General features: G+C 42.3%; 1 protein-coding gene and 1 pseudogene across 2 annotated transcripts in view; one reads left to right on the top strand and one right to left on the bottom strand.

The window, feature by feature from the left end:
* KAZN (kazrin, periplakin interacting protein) overlaps positions 1–21125 on the bottom strand; it is a 1219269-nt gene that overhangs the window by 1173973 nt on the left and 24171 nt on the right. The window lies entirely within an intron of this gene.
* LOC116812952 (cleavage and polyadenylation specificity factor subunit 5-like) lies at positions 18885–19634 on the top strand (annotated as a pseudogene).

The following is a 21125-nucleotide window of genomic DNA, read 5'->3' as shown; positions in this document are numbered from 1 at the left end:
AAAAAAAAGTGGGGAAAAGACATGAATGGACATTTTTCAAAAGAAGATATACAAGTGGCCAACAAACATATGTAAAAATGCTCAACATCACTAATCATCAGAGAAATGCAAATTAAAATCACAATGAGATACCATCTTGCACAGTTGTAATGGCTTGATTCAGCAATCCCACTACTGGCTATCTACCCAAAGGAAAAGAAATTGTTTTATAAAAAGACACCTGCACTAGTACGTTCATCACAGCCCTATTCACAATAGCAAAGTCATGAAATCGACATAACCTAAGTCTGTACACAAATACGTACACCGTGGAATACTACTCAGCCATTAAAAAGAATGAAATAATATCTTTTGCAGCAACAAGAATAGAGCTGGAGTCCATTATCCTAAGTGAAATAATTCAGAAACAGAAAGTCAAATAGTGCATGTTCTCACTTTTAAGTAGAGCTAAACAATGGGTACACATGGACACAAACAGTGGAAAAACAGACCTTGGAGACTCCAAAAGGTGGAAGAGTGGGAGGGAGGTAAGGGTTGAAAAATTACCTATTGAGTACAATGTTCATTATTCAAGTGATGGACACATTAAAAGCTCAGTCTTTACCACTGCACAATATATCCATATAGCAAAACTGCACTTGTAGGCCAGGCATGGTGGCTCATACCAGTAATCCCAGCACTTTGAGAGGCCAAGGCAGGTGGATCACCTGAAGTCAGGAGTTCGAGACCAGCCTGACCAACATGGAGAAACCCTGTCTCTACTAAATATACAAAAAAAAAATTAGCCAGGCATGGTGGTGCACGCCTGTAATCCCAGTTACTCAGGAGGCTGAGGCACGAGAATTGCTTGAACCTGGGAGGCAGAGGTTGTGGTGAGCCGAGATCGCACCATTGCACCCCATCCTGGGCAACAAGAGCGTGAAACTCTGTCTCAAAAAAAAAAAACAAAAACTGCACTTGTACCATCTAAATCTATAAAAATAAAAATTTAAAAAGGAAACTAGAATATACAGTATAAATACTAGGATAAGATACACATACCAGATATGTAATGATATATACAAATCATATAATAGTGTATATATATTCTAGTATATATATTCTAGTTTTCTGATGTATGTATACTAAATAATTTATCTGATTCTATATACACACACACACACACACACACACACACACACACACACACACACATTAGGATGTAAAAGTAATTATCCCCATTCTAGAAATGGGAAATCTGGGGCTCGGAGGTGTGAAGTGTCTTGCCCAGTCAGTAGTGACTTTGTCAGCTACTAAATTCAAACCAAACTATGAAGTTCATGTTCCATCTACTACCCCATGCTGTAAACTGTAATATTTATAGCATGGATTGTCTTAATTCAAGGTGCAACTACACATGTGTTTGTCGCTTATAGGCCAGTGCTGGAGCTCTCTGCTGGAAATGTAACCTCCCAACAGTGAGCTGCAGATAGGTGGCCAGCTCTCCAACCTCTTCACTCCCACACTTCTAAGCCATAACATGGCATCCCCAAAGGCCAGGTTCTTGGAAAACAGCCAACATTCTGTTAAGTAGGATGGTGGCAGCATAGCACAGCAGTCAAGATCACAGGCTCTGTTGCCAGACTTCATGGGTTTGAATCCCAGTTTCTGCCCTTCCCAGTTGTGTCACCTTACACAAGTCTCTTGCATCACTTTCTGCATCATAAAATGAGAATTAAAACAGTTCAGCTTGTTGGAAAGATTGGATAACAGAATATATGTAAAATGCTTAGTAAGTACTGAGTAACCTCTGCCTCCTGGGTTCATGTGATTCTCCTGCCTCAGCCTCCCGAGTAGCTGGGATTACAGGCACCTGCCACCACGCCCGGCTAATTTTTCTATCTTTAGTAGAGACAGGGTTTCACCATGTTGACCAGGCTGGTCTCGAACTCCTGACCTCAGGTGATCCACCTGCCTCGACCTCTCAAGGTGCTGGGATTACAGGTGTGAGCCACCACACCTGGCCCTGAAGACTTATTATTATGCTAATTCAATTTCATTTCATCTCACGGTAAAAACACTCATTGAACCTGCACTGAGGTTAGGGATTAGACTGATTAGATTGATGAGTAAGACCCAGTTTCCACCTTCAAAGAGCTCTCGGTCACTCAGAGGAGATGGGCAAGGAAACAACCCAAGTAAATAGAGTGAATCTTGCCCATACAATGCCTGGAAGCCCAGTGGTCAGAGGAACCGCTTCCAACTTTGGGTCTTAAAGGATAGAAAGGGTTTCAACAGGCAGAGAGAAAGAGAAAGAGAGAAACAGCAAACAAAAGTTATAGTCACATGAAACTGTCTATGTGGACAGACCAGTGAGATTCTTGCATGAGGGGAAAGTAGGATTTGGAGAGAGAGAACCTGTTCTCCACCAATCCCATCTTCTCTTGGGTATCAATGAAGGAGATTTTCTAGCCATGTCTTTTGCCTGTGTTCATTTGTTCTGCTTATAAGATTTTCATAGACTTTGACGAAAGCACAATGACATTAAATTTACAGGTAAGGATTTGCCTCTAGAGAGTGGCAGGCTTATCTATGCTTATGGCCTTTTCCAGGCATCTCTTCTCAGACACTTCCTTGGGGAGTGCTGTCTCAAGGTGGCAGCTCTTCACACACCCCCAGTGCCCCAATGGAGTCTCACAGAAAATCTGAGGCACACTTTGTCCTTGAGGAAACTCAACCTCACTTTACCCTTTGTCGCAATTTATCTGGCAGAGAGGCAACAGTTGCTTTTGCTCCTGTGAGTCTGGTGATCATTCATTGCTGTTTCTTTTATATTTTCTATTTTATGCATCTATTCTATACTAGTTCCCAGGGAGAGAAATATCTATGTTATTTAAAAGGACTGGTACAGGCTATTTCCATTTATTCAAAGGCGTAGAGGTATTCTTGGTAATCTTGTCTTTCTTTTCTTGACTTCAAGCTGGCTTTCTTTTCTCATCCAACACATCTTTCGTCTCTGACGGTCTTCTTTAAGAATTCATCCCTCCATTCATTCGTTTCCAAAAAGTAATAAGGACATCAGCCTTAGAGGCAGACAGCCCTGGGTTAGAATACTAACCTGCCACTAACCAGATATGTGGCTTAGGGAAGTTAGTCTGCCTTTCTGAACCTCAGGCACCTCATTGGGTCATAATTTCAATCAAATGAGCACAATGCCTTCATGACCAGTGCCTGCCACATAGCAAGTACTCAATGAATGATTTGCTATTATTCTCACCATTAAAATGATCATTCAGCAAATATTAGCCTGTCAGCTCCGTGAGGGCTGGATTTGGGTTTGTTCTGTCCATAGCTATGCCCACAAGGTCTAGAACTAAGCCAGGCACAAAGCAAAGGTTCAGTAAACATTTGTCCAATGAATGAAGGACCACTGACTTTGTACCAGACCCTACCAGACTTGATTAATATTTCTTGGGGGGGATGGAGTTTCACTCTTGTCACCTAGGCTAGAGTGCAATGGCGCGATCTCAGCTCACCACAACCTCCATCTCCCGGGCTCAAGCGATTCTCCTGCCTCAGCCTCCCAAGTAGCTGGGCTTACAGTCATGTGCCACCATGCCCGGCTAATTTTGTATTTTTAGTAGAGGCGGGCTTTCTCCATGTTGGTCAGGCTAGTCTCAAACTCCTGACCTCAAGTGATACACCCGCCTCGGCCTCCCAAAGTGCTGGTATTACAGACATGAGCCACTGCGCCCAGCCAATGAATATTTTTAAATGAAAAAAATATGTATACGATGCGGGGACCTAAATGTGACCCTGAAACAAAAAGAGGACATTAATGGGAAAACTAGTGGAACCCAAATAATGCCTCGAGTTTACGTGATAGTCATGTACAATGCTGGTTTCTTAGTTTTGATAAATATACCATTGGAATGTAAGATATTAACGTTCAGGGAAATAGGGAATAGGGTGAAGGGTGTGTAGGAATTCTCTGTAGTATTTTTGCAACCTTTCTGTAAATCCAAAATTATTCCCCCCAAAAAATTTTATTTAGAAAAAGTATCTTTTTTTTTTTTTATACTTTAGGTTTTAGGGTACATGTGCACAATGTGCAGGTTTGTTACATATGTATCCATGTGCCATGTTGAGTATCTGTTTTTTCGTATCTATTTTTAAGTAAACTTTTTATTTAGAACTCATTTTAGAAAATTGTTAAGTGAGCCTGTCAGAAGAAAAGGATACATGCATGACATCCTCCTCCCCAGATTTTGGAATCAATCCAATGTCTAACATTTAGCAACGAACCCATATTGCTGGTGATTGTGAGCTCTGACCTAAGCCAGACTGCCTGAGTTTGGATCAAATTGACTGTGTTACTGTGGCCAACTAACTCATGCCCTCCAGGTCTCTATTTCCTAATCTATAAAATGGGGATGAAAATGGTGCCTATCTCATGGCGATGTTATGAGAATTCATGGATTTAATATGTTTAATAAGCTGAGAACTGTACCCTACTCATATAAATGAATGTAAATTAGCTAATAACTTATTCCTTCTTGTATATATGAGTTATTAAATGTAAAACCTGACTGGGCATTGTGGCTCACATCTGTAATCCCAGCACTTTGGGAGGCTGAGGCAGGTGCATCACTTGAGGTCAGGAGTTCGAGACCAGCCTGGCCAACATGGTGAAACCCCATCTCTACTAAAAAATACAAACAAAAAAAAATTAGCCAGGCCTGGCAGTACATGCCTGTAGTCCCAGCTACTTGGGAGGGAGGTTGAGGCAGGAGAATCGCTTGAACCAGGAAGGCAGAGGTTGCAGTGAGCCAAGATCGTGCCACTGCACTCCAGCCTGGGCAACAGAGCAAGACTCCGTTTAAAAAAAAAAAAAAGAAAAACTTAAGCTATACACCTTTGTAAGGTGTCTTATATAAATACATTTATGAATCAAAAAATATAATTATGAGTATTTGCATCATGATTTTTGGTTCTGAAATAGCTCAGTCTAAGCTACGTATAAGAATTAACATTAATATGCTAGGGGCCAAATACACGCATACACATGACAATCATTGGGACTGGCCACATTTTTGATTATCCACACCTTTTATCTTCTCTCATTAGTCTGAATAATGGAGAATTCCAGACACTGGCATAAGGCATGATTGCTTCTGGTTTAATCTTCCCTGAGTCTATGATGCTAAGCCTCAACTCAGCACCTTTCAAGAAAAAAGCATGTGTCTGTGCACACACACATGCATGCACACACACACACACACACACACACACCCCTCTGGCTGAAAAACATTGGCAGTTCTCGAAGAAGCAATTTGCTGCAGTCACACCCAGCCAGGTTTTCCCGCACTGCAAAGCACAGCAATTAAAACATGTCAGGGAAGCTGCACTGCTATTTGGAGGGAGAATTATTAATTTATGTTTACAGTTTTCAAATCCAATCATAGCCATGTACTTGGACCATTACAGCTGTGTAATAAAAATAGGGTGACTGTTTTTATTTTGCAGAAACTATCATTTCCTTAGATTTTGCAATTCACTAACATTAATTGGCAAAATTGAATTCTTCCAGCATGAACAGAGATAAATGACCCTTCATTATTTAATCAGGAGAAAAACCAAGGACTTTGTACACAGATGCTCTGACCACAAGATTTTACTGGGAACCTGAGGGATCTGCTTCTTGTTTTATTCAAGTCCAGACAGATAAGACAGACTTGTAGGGGTCGGGGGAGGTCGGTAAGACACTGGAGGTATAGAGCCACAACCCACAAGGCTGTGGGGCAGATCTGTGGGCATTATCTTGACAGGCCAAGAGGGGTCAGTCCAGGTCCCCCTAAGGACCACTGGAGTGTTCTCTCTCCGACCCAAGACTGAGTGGCTGTTACGGGATAACCAGGGATGCAGAGATTAAATCCAGCACTTCTTTACTCTAGAATATCAGCTCTGGTAAACTCCTATGAATCCTGCAAAACCCAGGCCAAAGGTTCCTAGCTTAGTAAAACCTTCTCCAGTGACTAAGTCAATGATTTTTATGCTTTTCTTATATTTCAAGTACAGCATTTTAATTTGTCTGCCTATTAACAACTCCCCCATAAGACTGGAATTTATGAGGACTGGGTCTGTGTCTGTTTCCCCAGCCCTAGCACAGTACCGGTCACAAAGTAGATGCTCAATGGAAGGGGAGACAAGAGAAAGGGAAGAAGGGGAAAAATGGTTTAGCAGATTCCATTGTATCAGGGATCCCATTGTATTCCATTGTAATAATGACATGTGACAATACCCAAACCCGTTGGTTTACAGGAAGCACTTATTTCTCATTTGTGGGTCGACAGGTAGGCTGCAGTCTGCTGGTGGCTCACCCTGGCTTCAGGCTACAGGTGGGGTTCAGGCCTACCGCATGGAGAAGCAGCTTCCCCAGGGCTTGTCCTTTTCACAACAGGTAGCAGAAACGTGAGACTTGGAGCTAACTCATGCCAGCACATTTAAAGTCTGTAACTGAATCACATCCACCAACACTTGACTGGCCACATCAAATCTTCTGACGAAGTTCAACATCAAATGGTAGGAAGAGGGGGCAGGATGTTCCCCATCTCTATTGAGATGCATAGCAAAGTCACATGGCAAACAGTGTGGCTATATAATATACAGAGAAGGGGAAATAAGGAAGCAGTAGGGGGAAATGGTTAAGCATTAGACTCTAAAGTCTGATTGCCTGAGTTCAAATTCTGGCTCCACCCAATCAAGATTGTGACCATGGAGGAAGTGACTCAAACACTCAGTGCCTCAGCCTCCCCACCTATCAAATGGATATAACAATAATACCTACTTCAGGCAGTTGCTACGAGGATTTAATGAAAATGGCCCAGGCAAAGCATTTAGCATAAATAAAAGGTCTGGTCCTAGCAAACGCTTAATACATTCTACCTGTTAATTTAATTCTCTCCCTTCTCTGCTTTGGATCTTTTCCCAGAAAATATCAAACACTTCCTAGCCCCCATCCCTTTCCTATGCCAACCACACACCCTCCCGTGGCTAGACTCCCCAGGTTCTTCCCAATTAGTTCACATCTTTTATCTCATTCATGTGATCCCTTTATTAACCATGAGTAGATCTTTAGTAGCTGCTCAAAGTGCCCCCAGATGTCAGGCTCAAGGCTAGCACCAAAGCCCCAGGCTGACATTGATGTGAGCATCACCAAAGTCATTCTGCCCATAAAGAAGGTGTCGTGATGATGGATGGCTGCAGGCTTCTGAGCTGCAGTGTGCCTCCCAGACAATCCATCTCTTCCTTGGGAGCCTGAATGCAGTCATGAAGATGAAGAGTGCACAGTGGGAGTCAACCTCACTCTCCAATGAATGCATAAGGTATGCACTCCAGCAGCCTGAGTTTTTAACTGGATTAAATCAAGACAAAGACATTCAAGACAAAACACAGATAAGTGCCTCTCAGGTGCCACTCCTGGGTCCAAGGGGCCCAACTCCACCTTAGAATCAAAGACCCTTGGGCCAGGCTCATGCTTGTAATCCCAGCTCCTTGGGAAGCTGAGGTGGAAAGATTGCCTGAGCCCAGGAGTTCGGGGCTGCAGTGAGCTACGATCCTGCCACTGCAATCCAGCTTGGGTGACAGAGTGAGACCCTGTCTCAAAAAAAAAAAAAAGCCAGACCTTGGCCCTCAGCTGGCCCAGCTCTGGCTTCTCAAATCTATTTTACAAAGCAGAAAGCTACTAATTCCCAGGAGGAGAAGTCTCTCTAATTCACAACTTGTTCGAGCACACAACAAAGATTAGAATCTATCCCCTGGTTAGAGCTCTTTCTCCAAAATTAGAGATCAGGGAAAAGAAAAAAAAAAGATTTCTTCAAATGGAGCATTTTGTTTTTCACTCCAAGGCATGTACTCAGCAAAATTAAAGATCAAAATATTTTATGAAAAGGCAACGTTTTAAAGAATTCTCCTACCTAGAAGTCACCCTTTCCCCCAAATATGCCCATGTATGCTTCTGACCATCATCCCCACGCAGTGGCTTGCTGGATGAATATTTTATTCAGGACAAAAATCATGTCCTGAATTTTTTATTATGTTAATCACACATTGTACAGGCAACAGTGTCTTGGGAATAGTGAGTTTCTAAACTCTACTTTCCAACTCATTTTCTCCTGATTTGCAATTCAGAAAACTAGTGACAAGCATGATTTCAGAAGCCATACTGAAGTTGTGTGACCTTGGGCAAGTCACTTACCCTTTCTAAGCTTCAGTGTTATCAGAACAATAAGAAAAGAAAAATAGGAATTCAGGGAGATAATACGCAGAGTGCCAGGTATATAACAAGTTCTCAGAGAAGCTGTTACTATGGTTACAGTTGTCATCATCAATGTCACCATCGTCATCATCATCATCATCATCCATGACCCAGAAGGACCCAGCAAAGGGAAGTAACACAATGGGATCTCCACCCAAGTTTCTTAACTATGTGAGAAAGCACTTTCAGAAGAACCCCAGATATGGCACGTTTTTAAAGTCACAGGCTATTAGTTTACAGGAAACTGATCTTCTCCCCAAAACCTGGGCAATGAAATTTCTGACTACTGCATATAAACACACCCTCCACTTCCTCCAGTATGTGCAGCTCAGCTCTGTAGTTAACAGTTTCAACTCTGAAATTGGATGGAGCCAAGCTGGAATTTCACCTCTGCCATTGACTCAGCTCTCTTTTCTGTTCCTTGAACCCACTGCCAGGCTTGTTCCCACCGTAGCATCTTTGCAGGGGCCCTGCCCCTGCCTGGGATGCCCTCCTCCTTGATGTTCATGTGACCATATCTTTTCCATCACTCAGGTCTCAGCCCAAACGTGGGCAGCCTCTGAGCACCCTGTACATGTGTCTCTTCCACTCCACACATCCACTTTCCTCTGCTTCAGTTGCTATGCGACCTTCTAAATATCAGAATATGGATCTAGCTTTTGGCTTTCCACTAAGATGTAAGCTTCTTGGGGAAGGAACCTTCTCCATCCTGCATGCACTGTATTTTCCATGCCTAAAAATGTGCCTGGCTCAAGAGAGATCCTCCACCAAGAGCCACTGAATGAAAGAATGCAACAGTACCATTGGGATTTGAACACAGGTCCAAAGTGGATCAAAGTGAAGTTGGGATTTGGACATAGGTCTGCCTGGGACACAGACCAAACTCCTAACCCACCTCTGGTGGTACTTTGCCCAGCTATTCCTAAACTTGACTTCTGATGTGATGAGCAGAAAAAATACTTCCTCCTTCTCAAACCCTTTTAGGTGTCTGTAAACAGCTCCCAGGCCCCATTTTAAGTCCTCTCTGTAATGCCCCACTGTGCTCAGCTCTGTTTTACACAGAAAGGCTTCCAAACCTGCTTCAGGGTTCCTGTGTGACCTTCTAGTTCCTCAGGGTCTTTCTTCTCCAACTGCACTAGGACCAGGTTCATTCCAGGGAAGGCACAGGCACCTTGACATTGTACTTCTATTAACAAAACCCAGGACTGCATTATGTGTGATCTTAAAAGACCTCTGAAAGGGCTTTGTAGAACAGGGAAATTGGGTCACAAAAACAAGAATCCTACTTGATGAAACTGAAAATGTGACATCTCTTTTTTAGCATAGCTGCCACACTACAATGACAGAATCTTGCATGAGGGTTTTCATGGAAAACAAAGGATCAAGTGACATGGGATTTTAGCCACTTTAGGACAAATGCATATTTAGAACACATATTTTTGCAGGTTTTTTTCTTTGAGCACCATAGCAAGATTAACCTTTGAAAGGGAGCAAAAATCATAGATGATAAATGTTTCTTGTCTCCCTAGTTATTCCCTTTGAAGCCCTAACTTGGAAAAATAGCAAATATGCAGGATGCTATTTTAACTCTCACCCCAATATTAAATATGATATGTCACTGCAGCCAGCATTTTGTCACCTTCAGATACTGATTTGTGCTTGGGAAAATTTACAGCCATTTATGGCTGTCATGCACTGAAGTTCCCAGGAGATTTTTTTTTAACTCTTAAAACAAAGATAAATCTTCCTCTCTTATTTTCATTGCCTGGTTATTTTTACTCATTAATAACAAGGACCTGTAAGCTTCACTGTAATCAGGACCCAATGTCACTGGCTACACGTGTACATGCCTTTGTGCAAAGGGGGCTTGAAAATAGGGAAAAGGCAGGGGAAATGTGGGAGGAAGCCATCGGGTGACTCAGAAACACAAGTGGAGACTGTTCATTGCTTCATTCTTGTCCTAAACACAGCATTTGAAAATTTCAGGGTAAGAAAAGAAAGCACCTCCAGCTCACATAGGCAGAATTGCCACCACACTAAGAGTAAGCCCCTATCCTCCTGGCAGGGAGATGCAGTGTTCACCGGTGGTCTCGGCCAGCCAGGGCGGAGAGCCAGCCTGCTGTGTCCTTGTCCTGCCCACTCTGGGTAGTAACAGTATGGTGAGCCAGGGCATAGGGAAGCATGAAGTGCTGTCGGAGCCAGCAAGACTCCAACCCAGTTTGGGAGAGAATCGGTGAAAGCTTCCTAGGAGGTGACTCATTAGTGAAGACTCAAATGAGAACTAGATCCTTTGAAATGAAAAAAAGCAAAGGGAAAGAGAAACCATTATCAAAACCAAATCACGATCTGCCCCCCAACCACCCTGTATGTGCCCCTCCCAAGTCTCTACCACCTCAGTCAATAGCCACTCCATCCTATGGGCCACCCAGGGGAGACCCTCATGGTCATTCACTCTTCTGCCCTCACTCCCCACCTTCAATCATCAGCAAATCCTCCAAGCACTATTTTTGAAATGGATCCCAACTCTGTTTGCAACTCCCAGTGCTTGAGTCCAATTCATGATCACACCCACTCTTCCCAACCTGGACTCTCTGCCTCTGTCCTCTAGTGCTTACGGTCCATTTTCAACCGGTGGCCAGAGAGGTCCTTGAACTTGTATGTCAGTCAAGGTACTTCTGCATTCCCAGCTTCCCCTTTCACCCCTAACAAAATCTAAATTCCCTTCAACAGTCTACAAGGTCCCAAGTGATCTCCATAGCCTACCCCAGCTCAGTGCCTCTCGGGCCTTACTTCCTGCTATTTCCTCCTTGTTCATTGCCCACCGGGACATTCCTTAATCTATCGCAGGGTCTTTAGACCTCCCATCCCATCTGCCTGGAGCACCATCTCCCAGGTACTCATCTCTTTCAGATCTTTGCCCAAAAGTCACTGCCACATTGAGGCCTTTTCCAACCACCCACACTCCCATCCCCCTTTGACACTTTATTTAGCGCTCACAGATAAGAACATCCTTTCAACATAACCACATTAGATTATCCTGCCAAGTGGTGACTCTTTCAAAACTATGGCAAAGTATAAAGAATTATACCAGCCATGAAAAGGAATAAAGCACTGATACATGCAGGAACACGGATTGTATCTGAAATTACTCGAAAACATTATGTAAAGTGTAAGATGCCAGTCACAAAAAGACCACATAATCAATGATCCCATCGCTGTGAAATGTCCAGAATAGACAAATACAGAGAAACAGAAAGCAGATGAGTGGTCACCCGGGGTGGAAGGAATCGGGGGATATGGAGTGGGTGAGACCTAAAGTGTATGGGGTTCTATGTGAGCTGATAAAAATGCTCTAAATTTGACTTTGTTGATGGTGGCATACACCTGTGAATATACTAAAAATCATTGAATTGTACACTTCAAATGGGTGAATTGTATGATGTTGTGAATGCTGAATATCTGAGACAGGTCTCAGTGAATTTAGAAAGTTTATGTTGCCAAGGTTGAGGACCCGCATCCGTGACACAGCCTCAGGGGATCCTGATGACATGTGCCCAAGGTGGTCAGACACAGCTTGGTTTTATACATTTTGGGGAAACATAAGACATCAATCAACGTATGTAAGAGGAACACTGGTTCAGTCTGGAAAGGCGAGACAACTCGAAGCAATTGATGGACGACTGGAAGTGGGGGAAGGGACTTCCAGGTCATAGGTAGATAAGACACAAATGGTTGTATCCTTTTGAGTTTCTGATTAGCCTCTCCAAAGGAGGCAATCAGATATGCATTTATCTCAGTGAGCAGAGGGATGACTGAATAGAATCAGAGGCAGGTTTGCCCTAAGCAGTTCCCAGCTTGACTTTTCCCTTTAGATTAGTGATATTGGGGCCCTAAGATTTATTTCCCTTTCACAATATATAAATTAAATCTCAATAAAGCTGTTTTTTAAAAAGAACTATATCGCCTAGAATTAAAACATGATCACTTTATTTGCTTCAGTGTATTTTAATAAAAGAAAATATTACTGAAGTTGAAGTCCCCTTCATACCCACGTAAATTTTGCTACATCAAAAAATTATTTAAAAATTTTTAATTACAGTTTTACTGCTAAGTCTTCTATCTTTTAAGCCATACCTTTGAATGTTTAGCCTTCATTTACATGGATTTACCTGGAGGGGTCTTTTCCAGTTCTAGCCATCTTTGGATGATAAAAATCTCAAAGAATAACTGAGCCGGTGCTTGCAGATTGAGTTTAGGGCTCTGGGAAGCAGTGAGCCATGAAAAAAACAAAAGTACAGAGAGAACATTATCAAAACCAAATCACTGCTCTTCCCCACCACCCCATATTTGCCCCTCCCATACATTCTCTACTGTCTCAGCCAATGGCCACTCTGTCCTACAGGCCATCCAGGGCAGACCCGCATGGTCAGCATCCACTCTTCTCTTGCCCTCACTCCCCAGCATTCAATCCATCAGCAAATCCTAGGATTTCACTATACATCAACTGGACATTTCCTAGGATTTAACTATAGTGGACTTTCAAACAACATAGCTTTGAACTGCATGGGTCCACTTATATAGGATATATTTCAATAAAAGTGACATCAAGTGTGCCTGCCTTTCCTCCCCTTCCACCTCCACCACTTCTTCTGCCTCTGCTGCCCCTAAGACAGCAAGACCAACCCCTCCTTGTCCTACTCCTCCTCAGCCTACTCAACATGAAGGCGACGAGGATCATGACCTTTATGATGATCCACTTCCACTTAACAAACAGTAATTATATTTTCTTTTTCTTTTCTTTCTTTTTTTTCTTTTTTTTTTTTCTGAGACAGAGTCTTGCTCTGTCGCCCAGGCTGGAGTACAGTGGCGCGATCTCAGCTCACTGTAAGTTCCGCCTCCCGGGTTCACACCATTCTCCTGCCTCAGCCTCCCAAGTAGCTAGGACTACAGGCACCCGCCACCACGCCCAGCTAATTTTTTGTGTTTTTAGTAGAGACGGGGTTTCACCATGTTAGCCAGGATGGTCTCAATCTCCTGACCTCGTGATCCACCCGCCTCAGCCTCCCAAAGTGCTGGGATTACAGGTGTGAGCCAACACACCCAGCCACAGTAATTATATTTTCTTTATTATTTTCTTAATAACCTTTTTTCTCTAGCTTTTTATATCTTGTCAGGATATAGTACATAATACATATAACCTACAAAATATGTGCTAATTGATTGTGTGTATTATCAGTAAGGCTTCCAGTCAGCAGTAGGCTATTGGTAGTTAAGTTCTGGAAAGCCAAAACTTACACATGGATTTTTGCCCAGGAGGAAGATGTCAGTACTCCTAACCCCCAGGTTGCTCCAGGTCGACTGTATGGCCATTCCAGCTGCTGTGTGCACATCTCCTGAGCTGTCCTTCTGACCTGTGCAACTGGCGAGCCCATCAACCTCATTAGTTAGGTTCTAAGTCCTTGTCCATCTACTATGTGCTGACGAATGTTCTAAACACTAAACTACAGAAATAAAATGGTACAACTTTACAAAATACAACCAAAAGTAAGAAAAAAAAATTCCAAAAGAGCCGGATTTCTGAGCTGCACTGGAGAATTCTGGAAGGTGATCCCACCATTGACTCTAAAGCTGGACAGGGTGTCTTCATGCCAGCTGCCCTGATTGGTCCCAAGAGCCTCCAAGACTGTGACTTGATGAGTCATGCTTTCTCAGGGTGCCTTTAAAGCTGTAAATCTGGGAGAGAAGGAAACCCCAGATGCATTCAGCCACGATTCCCATCCTTCCCATTCAGGGGCAGACCTCAGCAAAAACTCCCAGCACAGCAAGCACAAGCAGCTCTGCCAGGTGGTGCTGAAAAAGGAGCCCCAAATAAACCCTTCTCCTAGGAAGCCAGATGCAAAGTGTAACCATCCTGATAAAAATGCGACCACAAGAGACATTTCCAAGGGATTTCCACGAAACAGAAATAACCTTCTCCTTCTGTTAGTCCCTTCATTCATTCAAAACTCATGAAGTGTTATGTTAGAGGCCAGGGGATCAGTAAACACAGACGTAGCTTTCAAGTGGCCCAAAGTCTAATACATACATGATCTTTCCGTATCTTCGCAGGATACAGAACTTTACTGGAAAAATACAAGAGTTGGGGGCGAGGAGACCGATGATCTGTAAAGAATAGACAGAGCCAAGTCTTGGTGCCATGGATTTTCCCAAAAGCACTACAGAAAAGGCAGAGAAATCCAGGGACCAGGCACCTAAGAGTGAGCTTCTAAACCCCATGCTTTCCCAGTTTCTCTTCAACATCAGATTCAGACCCTAGTAACTTAATGCACCAGTATTATGTGTCAGACATTGTATACAGCACCAAAGGGAAAAGACACATGGAAAAAACCCAGTCCCTGCTCTTCAATGACTCATGACCTGATCATAGATTCTAATAAAAATGCAAACAACTGGGGCTGGGCACAGTGGCTCACACCTGTAATCCCAGCACTTTGGGAGGCTGAGGCGGGCCGATCACAAGGTCAGGAGATTGCGATCATCCTGGCTAACATGGTGAAACCCCATCTCTACTAAAAATACAAAAAATTAGCCAGGCGTGGTGGCAGGTGCCTGCAGTCCCAGCTACTCAGGAGGCTGAGGCAGGAGAATGGCATGAACCCAGGAGGCAGAGCTTGCAGTGAGCCAAGATCATGCCACTGCACTCCAGCCTGGGCAACACAGCAAGACTCCATCTCAAAAAAAAATGCAAACAACTATAGTGCAACGCAGGATGGAAGCATGAGGAAAGATTACAAAGGATGAGGATAACAGGATATGATCCCCAGACTTCTTGATTTCACAGATATGAAAGAACTTGGAAGGCATGCTCATGGATTAGAACAGATGTCAGTAAACTATAACCCGAGGCTGAATCTGACCCACTGCCTCTTTTTGTAAATAAAGTTTTATTGAAACACAGCCACATTCATTTTCTTGCATATTGCCTATGGCTACTTCACACTGCAATGACAGAGTTGAGTACTGTGACAGATACCATCTGGTCTGCAAAGCCAGAAATGTTTGCTATCAGGATCTTTACAGAAAAAATTTGCTGACCCCTGCACTAGATTTGGTACTGAAAAGATGTCTATTCTCAAACTGACCATGAATCAATAAAACATCAAATTACATTTAGATATCATTGTGAACATTGATAAACTAATTATAAAATGTATTATGGAAATAAAAAACACCAAGAACAATCAAGGCAATCTAAGTTTGAGAGACCTTTTCCAATATCAGTCATCCATGGATAATAAGGACCTCAAAGAACAACTGAAACAATGTATATAGATGACTTAGCATGGGTCTGGGACACAATGAGCACACAGAAAAGTCAGTTTATTGCCAATCCAGATGCTATGTGCACATTCCTCTGAGCTGTACATCTGACATGTGACAGCGCGGGAGCATCACTATCTTGGACAAACACCACCAATTTAGGTGATTGAAAACCACTTAAATCCAGCCGAAAAACATCAGCCTAATGGCCAATGTCAGTGTGACCATAAACCACAAGTGACAACTTTGACCAGAAACATTCCAACCCTGAAATAAACTCCCCTCTGACCAGAAACATGCCAGCCCCACGATAACCTCCCCCGCAACCAGAGACATCCCAACCCCTCAATAAAACTCCTCTACACAGAAACATTCTGAGCCTGCGATAAGCTCTCCCTCCCTAAACCCTTAAATATCCTTTGTAAGAGAGAAGGCTCCTGACTGAAACCAGCCAGAAGCCCCTCTCAGGTTTATTCTCCAAAATAAACCTGTCTTTGACCGTTGAGCCACTTTTCATGTTTCTTTCTTCTTTTTAACTCTTACAACATGTATACCTGGTGAGCCTGCCAACTTCACCAGTTAGATCTGAAGCAAAGCTGGAGGACTTACACTCTTGTATAGCAAGCCTGATACCCCAAAGTAATTAAAACAGTGTAGTGTGAGTACAGGACAGGTAAACAGATCAAAGAACAGAAGAGAGTCCAAAACAGACCACATATAGATGGACACTTGATTCATGGCAAAAAGAGCACTTCAGAACATGGGGCAGAAAAATAACCTTTTTTTTTTTTTTTTGAGACAGAGTCTCGCTGTGTCACTGGAGTGCAGTGGCACAATCTCAGCTCACTGCAACCTCTGCCTCCCTGGTTCAAGTGATTCTTCTGTCTCAGCCTCCCAAGTAGCTGGGACTACAGTCACATGCCACCACCCCCAGTTAATTTTTGTGTTTTTAGTAGAGATAGGGTTTCACCATATTGGCCAGGCCAGTCTCAAACTCCTGACCCTGTGATCCTCCCACCTTGGCAAAATAACATTTTTAATAAATGGCTCTGGGACAATAGGATATTCATACAAAAAATGAAGAATCATGACCCCTAACTCACACCATACACAAAAATTAATTTCAGGTAGATTTTAGATCCAAATATAAAAGGTTAACAATAAAGCTTCTAAAAGATAACATAGGCTGGGTGTGGTGGCCTATGAAAAATATTAATATTGTGGATTACATTAAAATAGGAAGTTTCTGCTCATCAACAATGTCAGAGGGTGAAAAGGTAAGCCACATCCACCACCCATATGCCCCAAAGACTGGCATGCACACTCTATATAAACTTTTAAAATTTAATAAGGAAAACACAGATAACCCAATACAGAAATGGACAAAAGCCTTGAACAAACACTTGACAATCCATGTCCAAATGGCCAATTTAAATATCTTTTTGAAGGCTGAGCACAGGCACATCCATGATCCAGTTCTACTCCTAGGAATATGTGTACATGTACACCAAAAAAACTTGAAAAAGAATGCATTATCATGTACTTTTCATAATAGTCCCAAGTAGAAATAACCCAAAAGACCATTAAGTGTAAACATATTAAATGTGTGTAATATGTTCATACAGCAGAATACTATATAGTAATGAAAAAGAGCCAACTACTGCTGCACACAACATGGAGAAATCCCAAAATGGGTTGAGCAAAAGGAGCCAGACAGAAAGAAAAGCATATTCTATGATTCCATTCATCTAAGGTCAAAAACAGGCAAAACTACACTATATTGGAAGAAGTCAGGATACAGGGCATGCTTGGGAGAAGTTGGAGGAGATGGTTAAAAGGAGGCATGAGGCATTTCCAAGAGCAGATAAGTGCAGTGCACTTTGTGTGCTGAGAAGTGGTTATACAGATGTATTCACTTGTGATAACTCACTGAGCCATACTACACTTCTGATTAGTAAGTGCTGTACTTCAATTTTAAAAGTTTCATGGTCCCCTGTGTGGACAAAGATAAGTTTGTTAATTGTTTACTTTGCTGAGTAAGAACATTAACAAGGCCCACTATATAATCTCAATTTTATTCCAAAAAGGGGAAAAAAAAAAACATTTTAACACCATAAGAGGCCAAAGCTACAGTGAGCTACAATCATGCCACTGTGCTCCAGCCTGGGCCACAGACTGAGACCCTGTTTCAAAAAAAAAAAAATGATAAAAGATGCTTATGCTCTTCTGAGCCTTTAGCAAGCTGTAATCTTTTTACTGGTGGAGTACTCTTGCTTTGATGTTGATGGCTGCTGACTGATCAGGGTGGTGGTTGCTGAAGGCTGGAATGGCTATGGCCATTTCTTAAAACAAGCAACAGTAACGTTTGCCACGTCAATGGACTCTTCCTTTCAGGAAAGATGCAATGCTGTTTGATAGCATTTTATACACAGTGGAACTTCTTTCAAAATTGAAGTCAGTCCTCTCAAATCCTGCCACTTCTTTATCAACTAAGTTTATGTAATATTACAAATCTTCTGTTGTCATCTCAACAATGTTCATGGTATCTTCATCAGGAATAGATTCCATCTCAATAAACCACTTAAGAAGCAGCTTCTCCTCCATTTAAGTTTTATCATGAGACTGCAATAACTCAGTCACATAATCTGACTCCACTTTTAATCCTAGTTCTTTTGTTATCTTCAACACGACTGCAGTTACTTTCTCCCCTTAAATCTTGAACCCTCAAAGTCATCCATGAGGATTAGAATCAACTTCTTCCAAACTCCTGTCAATGCTGATATTTTGATTTGTTCTCATAAATCATGAATGTTCTTAATAGCATCTAGAATGGTGAATCCCTTCTAGAAGGTTTCAATTGACTTTGCCCAGATACATCAGAGGAATCACTATCTGTGACAGCTATAGCCTTACAGAATGTACATCTTAAATAGCAAGACTCGAAAGTCTAAATTACTCCCTGTTCCGTGGGCTACAGAACGAATGTTGTGTTAGCAGGCATGAAAACAACATTAATCTCCTTGTACACCTTCATCAGAGCTCTTGGATGACCAGATGCATTGTCTATGGGCAGTAATATTTTGAAAGGAATCTTATCTGAGCAGTAGGTCCCAATAGTGGGCTTAAAATATTCAGGGCCTCCTCTTGCACTCTCCTATTAATGGTGGGCAGTAGCCACTGAGGGGGTCGCAGATAACCGCTTCCCACATGGGGAAAGTCTCCCCTGCCTGCCACTTTCTGCTCGCCACCAGCCCGGGAGCTCGCCAGCATGTCTGTGGTACCACCCAATCGCTCGCAGACCGGCTGGCCCCGGGGGTCACTCAGTTCGGCAACAAGTACATCCAGCAGACCAAGCCCCTCACCCTGGAGCGCACCATCAACCTGTACCCTCTTACCAATTAAACTTTTGGTACAAAAGAGCCCCTCTACGAGAAGGACAGCTCTGTTGCAGCCAGATTTCAGCGCATGAGGGAAGAATTTGATAAAATTGGAGTGAGGATGACTGTAGAAGGGGTTCTGATTGTACATGAGCACCGGCTACCCCATGTGTTACTGCTGCAGCTGGGAACAACTTTCTTCAAACTACCTGGTGGTGAACTTAACCGAGGAGACGATGAAGTTGAAGGACTAAAACGCTTAATGACAGAGATACTGGGTCATCAGGATGGAGTTTTGTAAGACTGGGTCATTGACGGCTGCATTGGTAGCTGGTGGAGACCAAATTTTGAACCCCCTCAGTATCCATATATTCCTGCACATATTACAAAGCCTAAGGAACATAAGAAGTTGTTTCTGGTTCAGCTTCAAGAAAAAGCCTTGCTTGCAGTCCCTAAAAATTACAAGCTTGTAGCTGCACCATTGTTTGAATTGTATGACAATGCACCAGGATATGGACCCATCATTTCTAGTCTCCCTCAGCTGTTGAGAAGGTTCAATTTTATATACAACTGAATTCCTGCGCAGTGGAAAAGTAAAAGAAGCCGCTTGTCTCTGTGAGCACAGCTACAAACAGCGTAGAATAAATGTGGTAGAAAAGATTTTTGGTTTTATCTCTTTTGCGACCCCTAAATCTCTATTGTTTGAATAGTAAAATTAGTATGAAGAACTAGATAGTGGTGGAAACGAATGTGATAATGTTTATTTACTTCTGGTTCTACTCATACTTTCTTGTACAACATTAAAGAAAATGGATGTCTTTATTTTAATTTCTCATTAAACTTCTAAAATTCTTATAGGTGAGGATCATTTTTCCCATCTTAGGATGGTGAATGTTACAACACAATGACAGGTTTAGGTCAGTCAAGTTTATTGGACCCTTGCTTTAATACCATTCTTGGGCACATGCTCCAAGACTGTATTAGATTTTTGTGACGAAGAGCTTCCATTACTTTTGAAGACTACGTTTGTCTGTTTGAGGCCAAGGTGCAACTCCTAAATGAATTGTGTTGCAGTGAACTCCCAGTACAATTCACTGACCAGTATATTTTATAATCATCCAGGCCTTGGTTTGCGAGCAACAGACCTTAAACATATAGGAAACTATTAAAATTGACTTGATCAGCAGTCATAGGAATTGGTATACGAAGAGACTCATTTAGAGCTCAGCGTTTTCTTCACATAATGGGGGTATTAATTATTTGTGCTGTTGCGAAATTATGTGTCTTATTCTTAAAGACATGGTAAAAATAGTGATCTGTGAAGGAAATTTCTAAAATTGGAGGTATTAGGTTTTGAACTCTGAGATTGCACAAATATTCAATTAACTTGAAGTTATATACATAGCAAAGAAAATTTGGTTTTAGCAAATGACAGCCTTCACAAATATTTTTGGAATAATGTGAATCAACTGAAAACTGGGGGCAAGGCAGAGGACAGGTTTTGTCAGGTTAAGAGAAAAATATGAAATTTTAAAAACTTTAAAAAATACTGATAAATTCGGATCAAATTTGAGGGAATAAAAAATAATAGAGAAAAAAAAAAATTCAGTAAACCATGCTGTAAACATGTGCTGTCATCAGGCTTTGTTGTTCCACTTATAGAGCACAGGTGGAGTAGATTTAGATTTGGCATAATTTCTTTTCTTTGAGGACACAGGTCTTTCTCTGTCACCCAGGCTGGAGTGCAGTAGTGTGAACACAGCTCACTGTAGCCTCAACCTTCCGGGCCCCAGTGATCCTCCTGCCTCAGCCTCCCAAGTAGCTAGGACCACAGCTGCACCACTACACCCAGCTAATTTTTTAAAAAATTTTGTATGAATGATGTCTCACCATGTTGTCCAGGCTGGTCTTGAACTCCTGGGCTCAAGTGATCCTCCCAACTCAGCCTCCCAAAGTGCTGGGATTACAGGTGTGAGACACCACACCCAGCCGTATTTAGTATAATTCTTAAGGGCCCTAAGATTTTCAAAATGGTAAATGAGCATTGGCTTTAATTTAAAATCACCAGCTGCATTGGCCACTCACCAGAGAGTCAGCCTGTCCTTTGAAACTTGGAAGCCAAGCATCAACTT

This window comes from Hylobates moloch, unplaced genomic scaffold (assembly GCF_009828535.3).
Source record: "Hylobates moloch isolate HMO894 unplaced genomic scaffold, HMol_V3 SCAFFOLD_9, whole genome shotgun sequence".
NCBI classification, from domain to species: Eukaryota; Metazoa; Chordata; class Mammalia; order Primates; family Hylobatidae; genus Hylobates; species Hylobates moloch.
Note: the sequence above shows the minus strand (reverse complement) of the source record. Positions and strands in the feature narration are given on the sequence as shown.